Source organism: Xenopus laevis, chromosome 8L (genome assembly GCF_017654675.1).
Source record: "Xenopus laevis strain J_2021 chromosome 8L, Xenopus_laevis_v10.1, whole genome shotgun sequence".
Classification (NCBI taxonomy): Eukaryota; Metazoa; Chordata; class Amphibia; order Anura; family Pipidae; genus Xenopus; species Xenopus laevis.
Genome location: NC_054385.1, coordinates 122,548,757 through 122,562,165, shown reverse-complemented (window position 1 = coordinate 122,562,165; position 13,409 = coordinate 122,548,757). Strand labels below are relative to the sequence as shown.

The following is a 13,409-nucleotide window of genomic DNA, read 5'->3' as shown; positions in this document are numbered from 1 at the left end:
ATTTTAAAAGCTGTGGGCCAATTATCCACTCTTTGTTTGGAGTCAAAATTATTATTATTAAACAAAGTTGTTATACAAAGAGGTCAATAACTTGGACATAGTGGGGGCCATAAATATTGCAATGGAGCCTCCAGATCAAAAGGAGAAGGGATAGAAAACAGAAAATGATACAAGTATTAGAAGAATAATTATGTATAATAATAATAATAATAATAATAGGTTAGATGTTGATGGGAGATGATCAGCAGATAAACAATAATGAATGGGGTAAAAGTGAAGTAAGATGTTTGATTGTATGGGATACAAGAAGACAATATTGATGGAAGAGAGCAACAGAGGGGTCAAGTAGACCATAAATGGAGCTGGGCAGATACAAGGATGAAGGATGAGTAGATGGGTTTAGGGGATAAACCAGAGGGGTAAGAGCAATTGGAATGACAAATAGTGGTGAGCAGTAGAGGAGATGAGGGGCAACAGCACTGGTAGTGCACAAGAGGAGGCAAGCAACAGACAAGAGGATTAAGCAATTGAAGGGCGTTAAGATGATACAAGTACAAATGAGGGGGAAATGAGGTGATAAAGAAGGTCAAACTTGGGCAGAAGAGCAAAGACGTGGAGAACAAAAGGAGAAACATGATATGAAGGGTTAGAAGGCAATCAATGTCATTGTGGAAGAAAAGAGCCATGAAGGTGGACCACATTCATGGACATGACAGAAGTCGATGGCATGATAAGACATATTGTAAACATATTTTAAAAAAAGAATATAACAAGGAGAGGTACATGAGGACAGCAGAGCACATTAGAAAAAGTTCAACCTCCAGAGGAGCAGTGAAGGGACCCAGGCATTAAACACGCAGTTTATAGTAAATATAATGTTGGGCTTTGTACTGGGCATTGCCTGTTGGATATTTTTAGTGTGAACCTGTTTCCTTTCTTCCTGCTCTGTCAGGACAAAAAGTCAAATAGTTGAAGCAAACTTCTCCTGTTTTGTAAACCTCCAAAAAAAATGAATGCCTGTAACATTTTCTGTCCCAGACAAGAGATAACAGAAATATATTAACCTTAACCTCCAGGGGAAAAACAGGAAAAGTCAAACATTCAGTTCTAGCAAGAGTTGCCAATTGTGCACAAGCTCACGGTCACCGTGGCCCTATCCGAAGCATCCCACAAACTCATTCCTGGATCTACCGGGCCTAGGACTTAATCCTATTAACTTCCATGGGTCAGTATAAAAATGAATGGCATCACTCTTCATATGAAGTCAATTTATCAAAGGACTACACGGCCCATCACACATTTAGCATCTTAAAATACTCAGATACACATTTCATTCACTGAGGTATTTAACAAGAGAATAATAAATTATAGTTGTAGTAAGTAGCACGGTGATATCATCTGTCAGATTAGTTGCTATTTGGCAGTGTCTACCTATTTATTAAATGGCTGGTTGATATGAAAATGCATGCCTTTATGTTTGCCTCAGTGCAAAGCTCTTGAGTGAGAGAAGCATCTAAAGCTTTGCCCTCTGCTTTCCTTGGATTTTGCCAACACTTAGGTCTCTTCCTCCTCTCTCTCTCTCTCTGACAGATTGGTGGCACTGGTGAAGGATCATCAGTGTGGTTGTAGGAGTTAACTACTGGATGGCATCTTGAACAGGGCAGGGCATCAAACGACAAAGCTTCAGGAAGCTAAGCAATGGGCACACAGATAGCCAGAACTTAAATAGTCTTATGGTACCCAAGACAACATTCAGTAGTCCTATGTGCTACACTGTCAGCACCTTTCTCAGCGCTATCTCCCCTTATTTCATTCAGTTATAAGTTAAGTGTTTCACATGATTTAGGGCGATCCTTGGGAACCCACCAAAACAGCATGTGGGCACATTTTTAGGTCCAGACCCATAGGTTAAGAATAGCAGTCATAAACTGTTGCTAGAGGGCCAACGATTCAACCAGCCCAACTAGTTCCACCATTAAGGAGGCCAAATCATATAAAGCAGTGATCCCCAATTAGTAGCTCATGAGCAACATGTTACTCATCAACCACTTGGATATTACTTCCAGTGGCCTCAAATCAGGTGCTTCTTTTTGAGTTTGCTTGGAGGCAAGTTTTGGTGGCATAAACCAGGTGTACTGCCAAACACAGCCTCCTGTAGGCTGCCAGTCCATAAAGGGGTTACCAAATACCCAAGCACAGCCCTTATTTGGCATTCCCAATGACTTTATTCATGCTTGTGTTGCTCCCCAACTCTTTATACATTTGAATGGGGCTCAAGAGTAAAAAAGGTTGGCAACCGCTAATGTAAAGAATCACTTAATCTGGTAATGCTGAAAGTTGTAGGTCAGTGTCAGAGATACTAATGTAGAGACTACTACTACTAGAGGTTACTATGGCGTAACTTTAGTCATAGCCCCTAGCAGCTGGTATTTACCTTACATTACTTTCATATCAGATATGTTACCCTGTATCTCCACGCATTCATTACACATTAACTGAACTCATATCTGCAGTTTCTAAGGAGGCAGAATTGTTCTCATTCCAAAAAAAGATTTTCTGTTAATGTCAGATGCCCATGTACTGCAATTGTAATTTTTCTGACCTTTTATTGATCAAAACCAGGGGGCAACTACAGCAGGGCATAGATCCCAACCAGAACTTAGTCATGAGTCTGGAGGGGGTGATATGACCACCAATATGTAGAACTATCACTCTAGGAGGGAATCTGCTGGGAATAAAGACTTAATCCAACATGGCAGGGCATCAGATATAGGTGAACTAAAGATCAGAAGACAATGGTTGAAGCAGGGCATGTTTTAGTTGTGATAGAATCTGTGTCAAAATAGAACTAGTTGTAGAGTCCCTTAATTTATAAATAAAAGGATTATCCAATTTATTGCCCTACATTGGATAGGCTGTGGTTGGCCATCATTGATATAAAGTGTTAGTACTGCCCTATCTTGCCCTACAGTCTCTATCTTGTCCTACCACACAAACAACTCTAACTCTTCTGAAGTAACAACTGTTGATTGATGGGACTCTACTATGTGCACGGTGTAGAGCAATTCCAGATGAAGTCTATGGAAAGACTATTGAGTCTATGAAGTCTATGAAAAGACTATTGAGATGTAACTTAGTCAGCATAGGGAAACTCAGCAGCTCCATGTCTTCCTGCTGCTAACACTTTCCATAGGCCCTTAAAGGAACTTATGCTGAATGGAATCCTGAGTTTGTAGAGGCTTCAGACCAAATGTTTCTCTGGGAATCACCATTATGGGTCACGCATAATATATAAATGGCAGTCACATAATAAACATTTGTGGGTTTTTTTGTGCACTTGTACACAAATATTGCAATAGTAGTAACATAATAGTCAGTTGTTTCTCTTGAAGCTTGGAATTCCATGGAACCACGTTGCAGTAATATATATAACTTCAAAAATGCAGATAGAACTGGCCTAGTTCCATAGGAATGTCTGGGTGTTGGGATGTCTCATTAACAAAGTAAATATCCATCAGTCCGCATGTATTTGTCTCTGGACCCACATTTCCTTCCAGATGCCAAACCCCAGCTCAATCTGTCCCCTTCCCCAGGAACTAGATAAAGCAAGAGTTCCGTTCATTCAGCTTTGGAAGAGGAGAAGGAGGGTAAAGGTTCCCTTACACCAACAGGAATTATATAATTACACAAATAAGAAAAATAGCTATTAAGATGAAAATAAAGCAACTTTGTTTCCTTTCATGTCCATCCAGATTTAGATTAAAATATACATACATCCCTCCAGTGATATCCTATGTCAGCTGCTCAAAGACTCTTTAGATTGTAAGCTCTTGCAACCAGGTTCATGCTCTCCTTCTGTTCCTTTCTGTGACTTTCTTTGATCATGTGTAGATCGATGACACCAAGTAAACCAAAGTTTTTTCATGAATAATCACATTCATCCCATTAGCCGTTCAGCCGTTCATACACGATCGATCATATCTATCGTAATCCAGTTGCTTCCGTGGTTCCAATTGTCTGGCCAGAAAGGTGGCATTCTGTTTTGGGGGCATATGAACCAGATACTGAAATATCCTTGGGCAAAACCCAATTTTTAAAGAGTTTGAGTCTGTGCATACTAAATGCCTGATCTGGCACAAAGGATAACTGGGAACAAGAAGGAAGATGGCGGCCCTTTGCCCTGCCATGAACTATCAGTGGGATTAAAAAAGAAGAGGAGAGCAGGCCCAGGGTATGGGGAAAGCAATAAAAGTCAATGGGGGGTTCCTAACAAACTGCCACCTCCTAGTGACTTTACCTTGAAACTGTATTTATTAAGCTAAAGACAAACACAGGTTACAATTCAGTTTAATGTAACATTCCCTTGTTCCCCTGTTGATCATCTACAAGAGTTATCTTTGCTCCAGGTATCACATCCCCTTCCCTGTTATAAATAAAAATCAATAGCAAGCGTGAGGTTACTGGGTGTAGATTGTTTCTGTTTGAGCAAAAGCAGCAACGAGCCCAATAAGATTGGCATTATTATTGTGAAGATGGAATTCTTAAAGGAAAACTATACCCCCCAAACAATGTAGGTCTCTATTAAAAGATACTGAGTAAAACAGCTCATATGTAAAATCCTGCTTCATTTAAATAAACCATTATCATAATAATATACTTTTTTAGTAGTATGTGCCATTGGGTAATCATAAATAGAAAATTGCTATTTTAAAAAATAAGGGCCGCCCCCTGGGATCGTACGATTCACTGTGCACACATACAAACCACATGTAAGGTCACATGAGCCAATTAACAGACAGAGTTCTGCCTTTTGCTTCCTCACTTCTTCCTGTTACAGTTAGAGTTGTATATTTCTGGTCAGGTGATCTCTGAGGCAGCACAGATAGAGTCACGAAATGGTGGTTCAAGGCAAGAGATGTAAAAGGACAATATTTATGTAAATATATATTCCAGTTTGGTAAGATTCTTTAATATGTCATTCAATTTGATATAAACTATCTGTTGCTTAAGTATTCATTTTGGGGGTATAGTTTTCCTTTAAGGAAGCATGGAGAATAACAATAGATGGAGGTGAAATGTACAGAAGGGAAGGTTGAACTGGAAAGCATAGCTCTCAGCACTGAATGTCTTTAGGACGTGTTGATATCAAGTGGGCTGCTCCACACGGCATTGCAGGCACTAACTCTTCTCATTCTGGGCTGAGGCTCAGATTCTCTTTTAATTGTGTTCATTGTTTCTGTTCTCTCCTGTGGTGGAAGACCAATAAGAACATGTTCTTTATACTGTCTTTATTGTTCTTGTCCCACTACCATGGCCCAACTGCCAACAGGTAAGCACCCAGAGTACAAATTCCAATGTAGAACTCTCATCCAAGGTAAGAAGGTGTATGAAGAAGTATTAGTGGTTAGGATAACTGTTTAGAAGTGACCCAGGAGCACACAAGTACCCCTAGACCGTAGCATTCAGCCTGCTCCCTACTGTTGGTACCACTAATATAAGACCCTATTGGAGTTCCCTTATTTGTAATACTAGAGCTTCAAGTGGCAAAAGCAGGTTGTGAGCTGTTACTAGTGGTTCCATCAACAATGCAGCCTTTGTGGTATAGGGTCTACTTGCTACCCCTATCATCTAGGCCTGAGCATTTGTGAACTTCATACAAATTTGGACCTGATCATATATATAGCACAAGCCCTTCTGATGGAGGAGGCCCCAACATGCCTTGAGAACTTGCTCATCCTATAAACCAGTTCCCTTTAGGAGCTCTTCTGAGCATGATTCCAGATCACAACCACCACATAAACTCTCAGTGCTAGAGAATAAGCAATCTGGTGGAACCATTAAAATACTTGTTAGAGAACTGGTTGTAGTAATGGTTATGCCTATATATTTTCTTCAGGCCATTCAGACCCAGTCCATTCCCCCATTTACAGTTTAAAGTTTATTCAGGGCCCCATTAGCTTATAATAAAATAATGGTTATATCATAACAGAGACCCTACTATAAGGAGCACCCAAGAAAGTTAATATGCTTTCACCCCAAATGGCATGAAGGCTGGACTTCTTTTAATGGACCAAAAAAAGGCCCCCCCTCCCCCGTGCGCTCACCTTTTTGCGCCGGAGTGGGTCCGGGGGGTCCACGAGGGTGGCAGAGAGGGCCAGGACACTAGCGCAGAGAGCATAATTGCGCTCTCTTTGTGTTAGAAGAGATGAATTTCCGGTTTGAAAACTGGAAATTCAGCTCTTAAAGTACCAGGAGCTGCATTTTTGCCTTCCCTGGTAACTAGTGGGGAGCTGCTGCCTGAGGCGAAATTCTCCTTTCGTCTCATTGGCGAAGCGCCCCTGGCAGCAGTTCCTGTTCTCAATACAAAAGATGTTATGAAATAAAACTATTTGCTTCTTGGAAGGCATTTCCGCTGGACTGAGTGAAATAACACAAAGCCAATACTTTCGAAATGTGCAATTATTTGCTTCTGGCAATTCATTAGTTTGGCTGCGCAATGGGAAGGGACCCAAGCCAGACCCATGGCTGAACAATTGCGAGAGAGACGAAACCTTGTGAGGAATCTGCTCGACCTCCAAACAATGTGACTTTCTATACTGCTTGAACTCCTCATGCAATTACAGTCAGGGAAGGTTAATATAGTTATTTAACCTGTGCTCGTAAAGGTTTTTATATAACAGCTAATGTCTGAAGCCTTGTTATGAGCTTAGGGGGCCTATCCTGAAGGCCAGTTAGGATAAGACCTGGGGTGTTAATTTGTACCCTGGGTACCCCTGGAACTATAGCAGGGTGACTGTTACCCCAATGTTTCTATATATCTGTAACCTTGTTATGAGCTAAGGGGGCCCAGCCTGAAGGTCAGTTAGGGTGAGATTTGGGGTGAGTGATTATTTATGCCCTGAGTACCCCTGGAACTATACAAGGGTCACTGTTACCCCATTGCTTCTATATATCTGTAACCCTGTTATGAGCTAAGGGGGCCCAGCCTGAAGGCCAGTTAGGGGGAGATTTGGGGTGACTGTTTATTTGTGCCCTGGGTACCCCTAATACTATAGCAGCGTGACTGTTACCCCAATGTATCTATATATCTGTAACCTTGTTATGAGCTAAGGGGGCCCAGTCTGAAGGCCAGTTAGGGGGAGATTTGGGGTGACTGTTTATTTGTGCCCTGGGTACCCCTAATACTATAGCAGGGTGACTGTTACCCCAATGTATCTATATATCTGTAACCTTGTTATGAGCTAAGGGGGGCCAGTCTGAAGGCCAGTTAGGGGGAGATTTGGGGTGACTGTTTATTTGTGCCCTGGGTACCCCTAATACTATAGCAGGGTGACTGTTACCCCAATGTATCTATATATCTGTAACCTTGTTATGAGCTAAGGGGGCCCAGCCTGAAGGCCAGTTAGGGGGAGATTTGGGATGAGTGCTTATTTGCTGCCAAGGGTACTAAGCAGTATTTCAAGACATTTGATCACATGCCCGCCCAACTTTGTGAATACAACCGTTCCTAATTACTAGCATAAAAAAATGTATATCAACAAATAAAAGTGCTTTTGCTAAGAATTTCCCCATTATGAAAAAAGCAGCTTATATCAGATTATGAGACACGAACACAATGCACCGTCAAATCACTATTTGTACAGACAAGGTGACATGTGACATTGCCTAAATGCTTCTTGCGGGTTAGAATGACACATAATAGCAGTGACCAGTTGCCCTATGGAACATGATCTCACTGGCTGCATTATAGGTAATTCCACATAAACCTTCCCAGAAAGAAAAAGGTCAGCGCCAAGCCCTCTCCAAAGAAAAACCAATACATTGCAGGCTTTATTTAAAGGTATATTCACTAAGGACTCATTTTCTTAGCAGTCGTTGCTTTCTGTAACATCTAAAGAAAAAAATAGCTTGTCTCTGAATTACAAGCATGTGTGTGGGGGGGGGGGGGGGGTTGCTAGCCCTCAGGAAGCCGAGTGTACAGTCAATAGTTGAGTACAAAGCCGCAGAAGAGGAAACCTGCAGAGATGGCCTACAGAGAGGTCAGACCAGTGAGCGGCAGGTAATTCCGTGTAGTCAACATGTTACCGCCACGGAGACGCTGACATTGACAACAGGCTTGAGTTTGTGCAGCATGAAAAATAAGGTTATCAAACACTGTGGGGCAAATTCACTAAGCGAGGAAGCGCCGAACGCTAGCATTTGGCATTTTCGTTACTGCGCAAATTCACTAATGAACGCTGGCGTAGTTTTGCTAGTGTTACTTCGCACCCTTACGCCTGGCGAAGTTTCGCTAGCGACGTAACTACGCAAATTCACTAATGCGCGCAGTGTACTGAACGCTACCTTTTACGCTAGACTTCCTTCGCCACCTCAGACCTGGCGAAGCGCAATAGAGTAGATAGGGATTGCTTCAAAAAAAGTCCCAAAAAACGCTGGCGTGTTTTCTACATTATGGGTGATAGGCTGAAAAAGATCGAAAACATTTTTGGGGCTCCCCTCCTTCCCCCCTACATTTCCTGACTCATGGCAACTTACCTAGACAGTGGGCACATGTGTAGGGCAAAATAAAATTTTTATTTGATGTTTTGAAGGTTTTCTAGGCATTTGTAGTGCTGATACGTATTCCTCCATTGAAATTTGAATTTGGCGCCGTATGCAAATTAGCGTAACTTCGCTTTACTTAGCGAATCAACGCTAGCACAAATTCGCAACCTTACGCTACCCCTGAGCGCAACTTCGGATTTTAGTGAATTTGTGAAGCGCTGGCGAAACTACGCCTGGCGAAGTGTGGCGAAGTGCGGCGAAGTTACGCCTGGCGCAACTACGAATCTTAGTGAATTTGCCCCACTGTGTGTCCCACAGAACTCATGGTTGAATTTAGGTAGTTTACATATGGACTATCAGATGGGATAGGTAACCACAGTGTCTGGTTTGTGCCTTTGTTAATGGACTAGTAACACCAAAACATCATGAATTAATATTATTCATACCGCCCTGTCCGTGCCAACCTTTCGTTTTCAGCAAACACCCTTGTTTTTAATAATCTATTGGTTCTTCTGTGACCTGTTGACTAAACAAAGCCCCAACCAGTCTGTTGACTCCACTGGAGCCCATGCCCTGCCCCCAAAAGCCCTACCAAAGAAAAAAAGGAATGGGCTTGTACTGCAAATGGTTCCGATTGTGAGAAAGTGCAGAAAATATTATGTACCAATTAACTTTGTTTATCAGGAATATGATTATAATCAGAATCTGAGACATTCTTGCTCCTTGTGTATAAACATAAACGGGATTATTTCAGGCAAAGTAAGGTCATAACGAGCGAAGCAAATAAAAATTCCAGATGATTTGCATTTATTGTTTGGCTCGTTAATACCTGAGGAATAATTTCATTCTAGACAATATAATACACATTTATATAATACACATTTCCTGTTTCCTTAAAACAACGGGTCTGAGGAACCAAGTGTTGCAGCTCCAGGGCAGATTAGAAGATGTAAACTCAATCTATGTTCTTTCCCGGATCCCCACCCAGCATTTGTGGCTTGTGCTGTTGTCTGCCATAAAGCAATCGCCCTTAAAGAGACAATATACACGTGTGATCCATAACACCTGTATTTCTTTTAAAAACTTTTAGGCAATAGTCAGTACAAAACTGTGAAACGAATAGTACTTTCTTCTTCCATGGTGGCTCTTTAGAGCGAGAAAGAGAAAGTAGACATTCAGATTAACAGTGAAACCACCTGTATAATGATACAGGCACATACAGCGGTTGGAGGCTGGAAAGGGCTTGTTTATACAGAGCTCACAATCTTTGTTTAGACAAACTCTCTTGATTACTAGAGTTGGAAAGGGAAGGAAGTAAGGCTAAAAACAATTACCTCTTCTCCATGTAATATGTCATCTTCTTTTCTGTGTTTCCCAAGGCTGCACAGAGGGAGACTTCAAGCTAATTTACACTGACATTGCAGCTAAATGCTCCAGTGCAAATGTGCGTGCCATGTCAGATCCTTTTTACCTGCCATGAACCACTGGCATCCCCTTGATAACAAGCAACGTCCAGCGATATGTCTCTGATATATCACAGCTAGGGGCACAAAACAATCTCAAAACCAAGAACCAATAACATCTCACAATTCTCTGTGGCCATCATCCCCATGTTTATGTCAGACTCACCATTTAGACAACAATAATAGTAATACTAAGTGATGCTCCAGATGGCAAGGCTGTAGTGCACAAGGTGCTGGCCTAGAGGTAGTGTTGGACTGGGCTTCCAAGGGCCACCAGAGAACTTGACATTGAGGGCCTACACACAACAGTTAGGTGTAATGTATGTCATATTGACCTATGGTGATTGGGTGTGACCCACCAGGAGATCCTAAGGTACACTAGTCCGACCCTGCCTGGAGCCTTACGGTGGCCATACCTTGTGTTGGCCAATATCAGGCTGATGTGATTATTTGACCCTCGGGCCAAACAAACAGGTACATATGCGGTTTTTCATCTGAATCAGTTGCATAAATCTAGGGATACACTAAATCTAGGATTTGGTTCGGAATTCAGCCAGGATTCTGCCTTTTTCAGCAGGATTCAGATTCAGTTGAATCCTTGTGCATGGCTGAACCGAATCCTAATTTGCATTTGTAAATTAGGTGTGGGAAGGGAAATCACGCAACTTTTTGTCACAAAACAAGGAAGTAAAAAATACTTTTTCCCACCTTTTCCTTTTCTGCCCCTAATTTGCATATGCAGATTCAGATTCAGTCCGGTATTCGACGAATCTTGCACAAAGGTTTTGGAATCCCAAAAAGTGTATGTGGTGCATCCCTACGTAAATCTGCACAGCTTTAGGTAAGTAAAGCACATATTTCTTCTAAAATATGAGAACATAAAGCCATACCCTACATAGACCCCCCTCCCTCCTCGAGGGAGGGGGGTCTATTACCCCAGGCAAATGCCCCAAAAATTTTACTTACCCCTCAGTGCAGTTTCAGGCATCGGAGATCACGGGCGCCATCTTGAGCTGCTTCGTTAATGTTCGTAATGAAACTGGCACTTAAGCAATTTTCGCGAGTTTCGGCACATGCGCAGTTGCTGCGAGACTGAAAATTGCTCCAACTTTGCATGCACCGATATGCCGTTCTTATTCCGAAGGTTACTGAAGTGGCTCAAGATGGTGCCCCTGAACGCCAATGCCTGAATCTGCACCGAGGGGTAAGTAAAACCTTAGGGGCATTTGCCCGGGAGAACACTTAGGCTGGGGAGAGGAGGGAGGGGTTCTAGGTAGGGTAGGGGGGTAGGGTTTTTTATGTTTAGGGTTGAATTCTCCTTTAAACTTTTTCAGTTGAAGCTAACCAACCAAAGGTTGGTCTATTAACCACCTTGATGGACCACCCTTTGGTTAGGAACCTCCTTATCTCATGAAATGAGCACAGATATAGGAAAACATTGATGTATCAGTTATTCAGTCCTCGTTCCAATAATATCAGTAAATAAATCTTTGTCCCAACTTTTAACCAAATTGACCTTAGGACTGAGTCTTCAGATGTATCTAGGAGAGCATTTCTCATCCTAACTGGCCCCATCCTAAATGTCCCCTCAGGAGACCAACCCCACAGTTTGAGAACCACTGCCTTAGAACTTTGGGGATTAGTACAAGGTTTAACAGGAGGAAAGTAGAACATTGTTATTAAAACTTGCCCCTTTAAATACTGGTTTCCAATACTTAAAATATTTAAAGAACACCATGAGCAGAAACATCTCACCCTGTAATCCTACAGCCCCGGTAACCATTAAACTGGAACATTTTTCACCTTCAAAAGCCGCCGTTTATCTGTCACGTTAATGAACGGCAGAGCAAGACCAGGCAACCTGATGCTATACATGGACGGCAGAGATAATCTGAACCGTTGACGACAGACACCAGAGCCACAGATCTCTGCACATCAGGACTGGATATGATTTTTTATCCAAGTTTGGTATTTTCAAGAGATACAATGGAGTCGTCTCCAGGGTCTGCGCAGAACAATCGCCTTTTTTTGGCTTCTATATTAGGAAGAGTCTTGGAGAAATCGTTTGCTGGGAAGAATGGAGCCATGGAGAGAAGACAAGGCGACATCCATAGGAATTTCATACATTCTGTGAGACAAGGTTCTCAGCTGAGAAGGCTGTATTTATTAGGGCAAAAATAACTGCAACAATTTGAGGAGCTGGGTACTCCTTCCAGGCAGCAGTAAAATGGCAAAGGTCACATTGTTTGACTTATCCAACTTGGAGTCACCCGATGACTCATTAGTAATCACTGTTAATATTTTCTTTTTGCTTTTCTTCCTACCTTCTGCAAAGATGTTATTGATTCAACTTGCACTTTCTGCTTTACGTGAGCTGCCATAGACTCCGGCTGGTCAGTAGCTTCTTATCAACACCCATAGCCCTCCCATTGTGTTATAATCACCGAATCAAATGACAGTGAGTTGTGATAAAGCATCTACATAATATGAAACTGAGGAATACAAGCAGAAAAACTGGGCCATAAGAAAACACCATATTTTTAACATAACCTGAAAGAGATAAATATACCATAAAACTACACCACTTTGGTTATCCCTATACTCAGGGGTGCTGCTGCTATGAAGCAAACTTTCCTCAAATGGCAGCATCCCCAAAGTTACCAGGGATGGCAAAAAGTTGCTCCTGGTAACTTTAAGAGCCAAATTTCCAGTTATTAGAATGCCCCCCCCCCCTAGGTTTGCTCATAGTCTGTACTGAGAGATCCCATAAAACTATGGCAGCATAGGTATTCCTCTGTACTAAGCACAATTCAGCAGGAACAGTCCCCTAAGTTTGCTCATAGTCTGTACAGAGAGATCCCATAAAACTATGGCAGCATAGGTATTCCCCTGTACTAAGCACAATTCAGCAGGAACAGTCCCCTAAGTTTGCTCATAGTCTGTACAGAGAGATCCCATAAAACTATGGCAGCATAGGTATTCCCTGTACTAAGCACAATTCAGCAGGAACAGTCCCCTAAGTTTGCTCATAGTCTGTACATAGCCTCTCTCCAGTCCCTTCTCCCTGTAATATTTCATCTTCTCTTCTCTGTTTAGTGATGAAATACTATTTGGCCTGGCATGCTCCACCCCAGCCCCCTGTTCCCAGACAATGCTCGTCCTCACTAGATGCCCACTTATATATTCACACTCACCGGCCATGCGTTCACACTGAAACCTCATGTCTTGCACCTTCACAAACTGTGTTTCCTGCCTACAACTAGTCGCACCCCTTTGTGCCCTTAGCATGAAGCACCCTAAGTTACAATCAACTATAATCAATACTGCAAAACAGTTTCAACAGCAGGGGGGACAGAATTCCTGCCAGGGCCCTATTCAAATAAGGGGGTCCAGACTTATGTT

General features: G+C 42.2%; 1 protein-coding gene across 5 annotated transcripts in view; it reads right to left on the bottom strand.

The window, feature by feature from the left end:
• Window positions 1–13,409, bottom strand: part of dapk2.L (death-associated protein kinase 2 L homeolog) — a 78,616-nt gene that overhangs the window by 44,113 nt on the left and 21,094 nt on the right. The gene's annotated exons all lie outside the window — the stretch shown is intronic.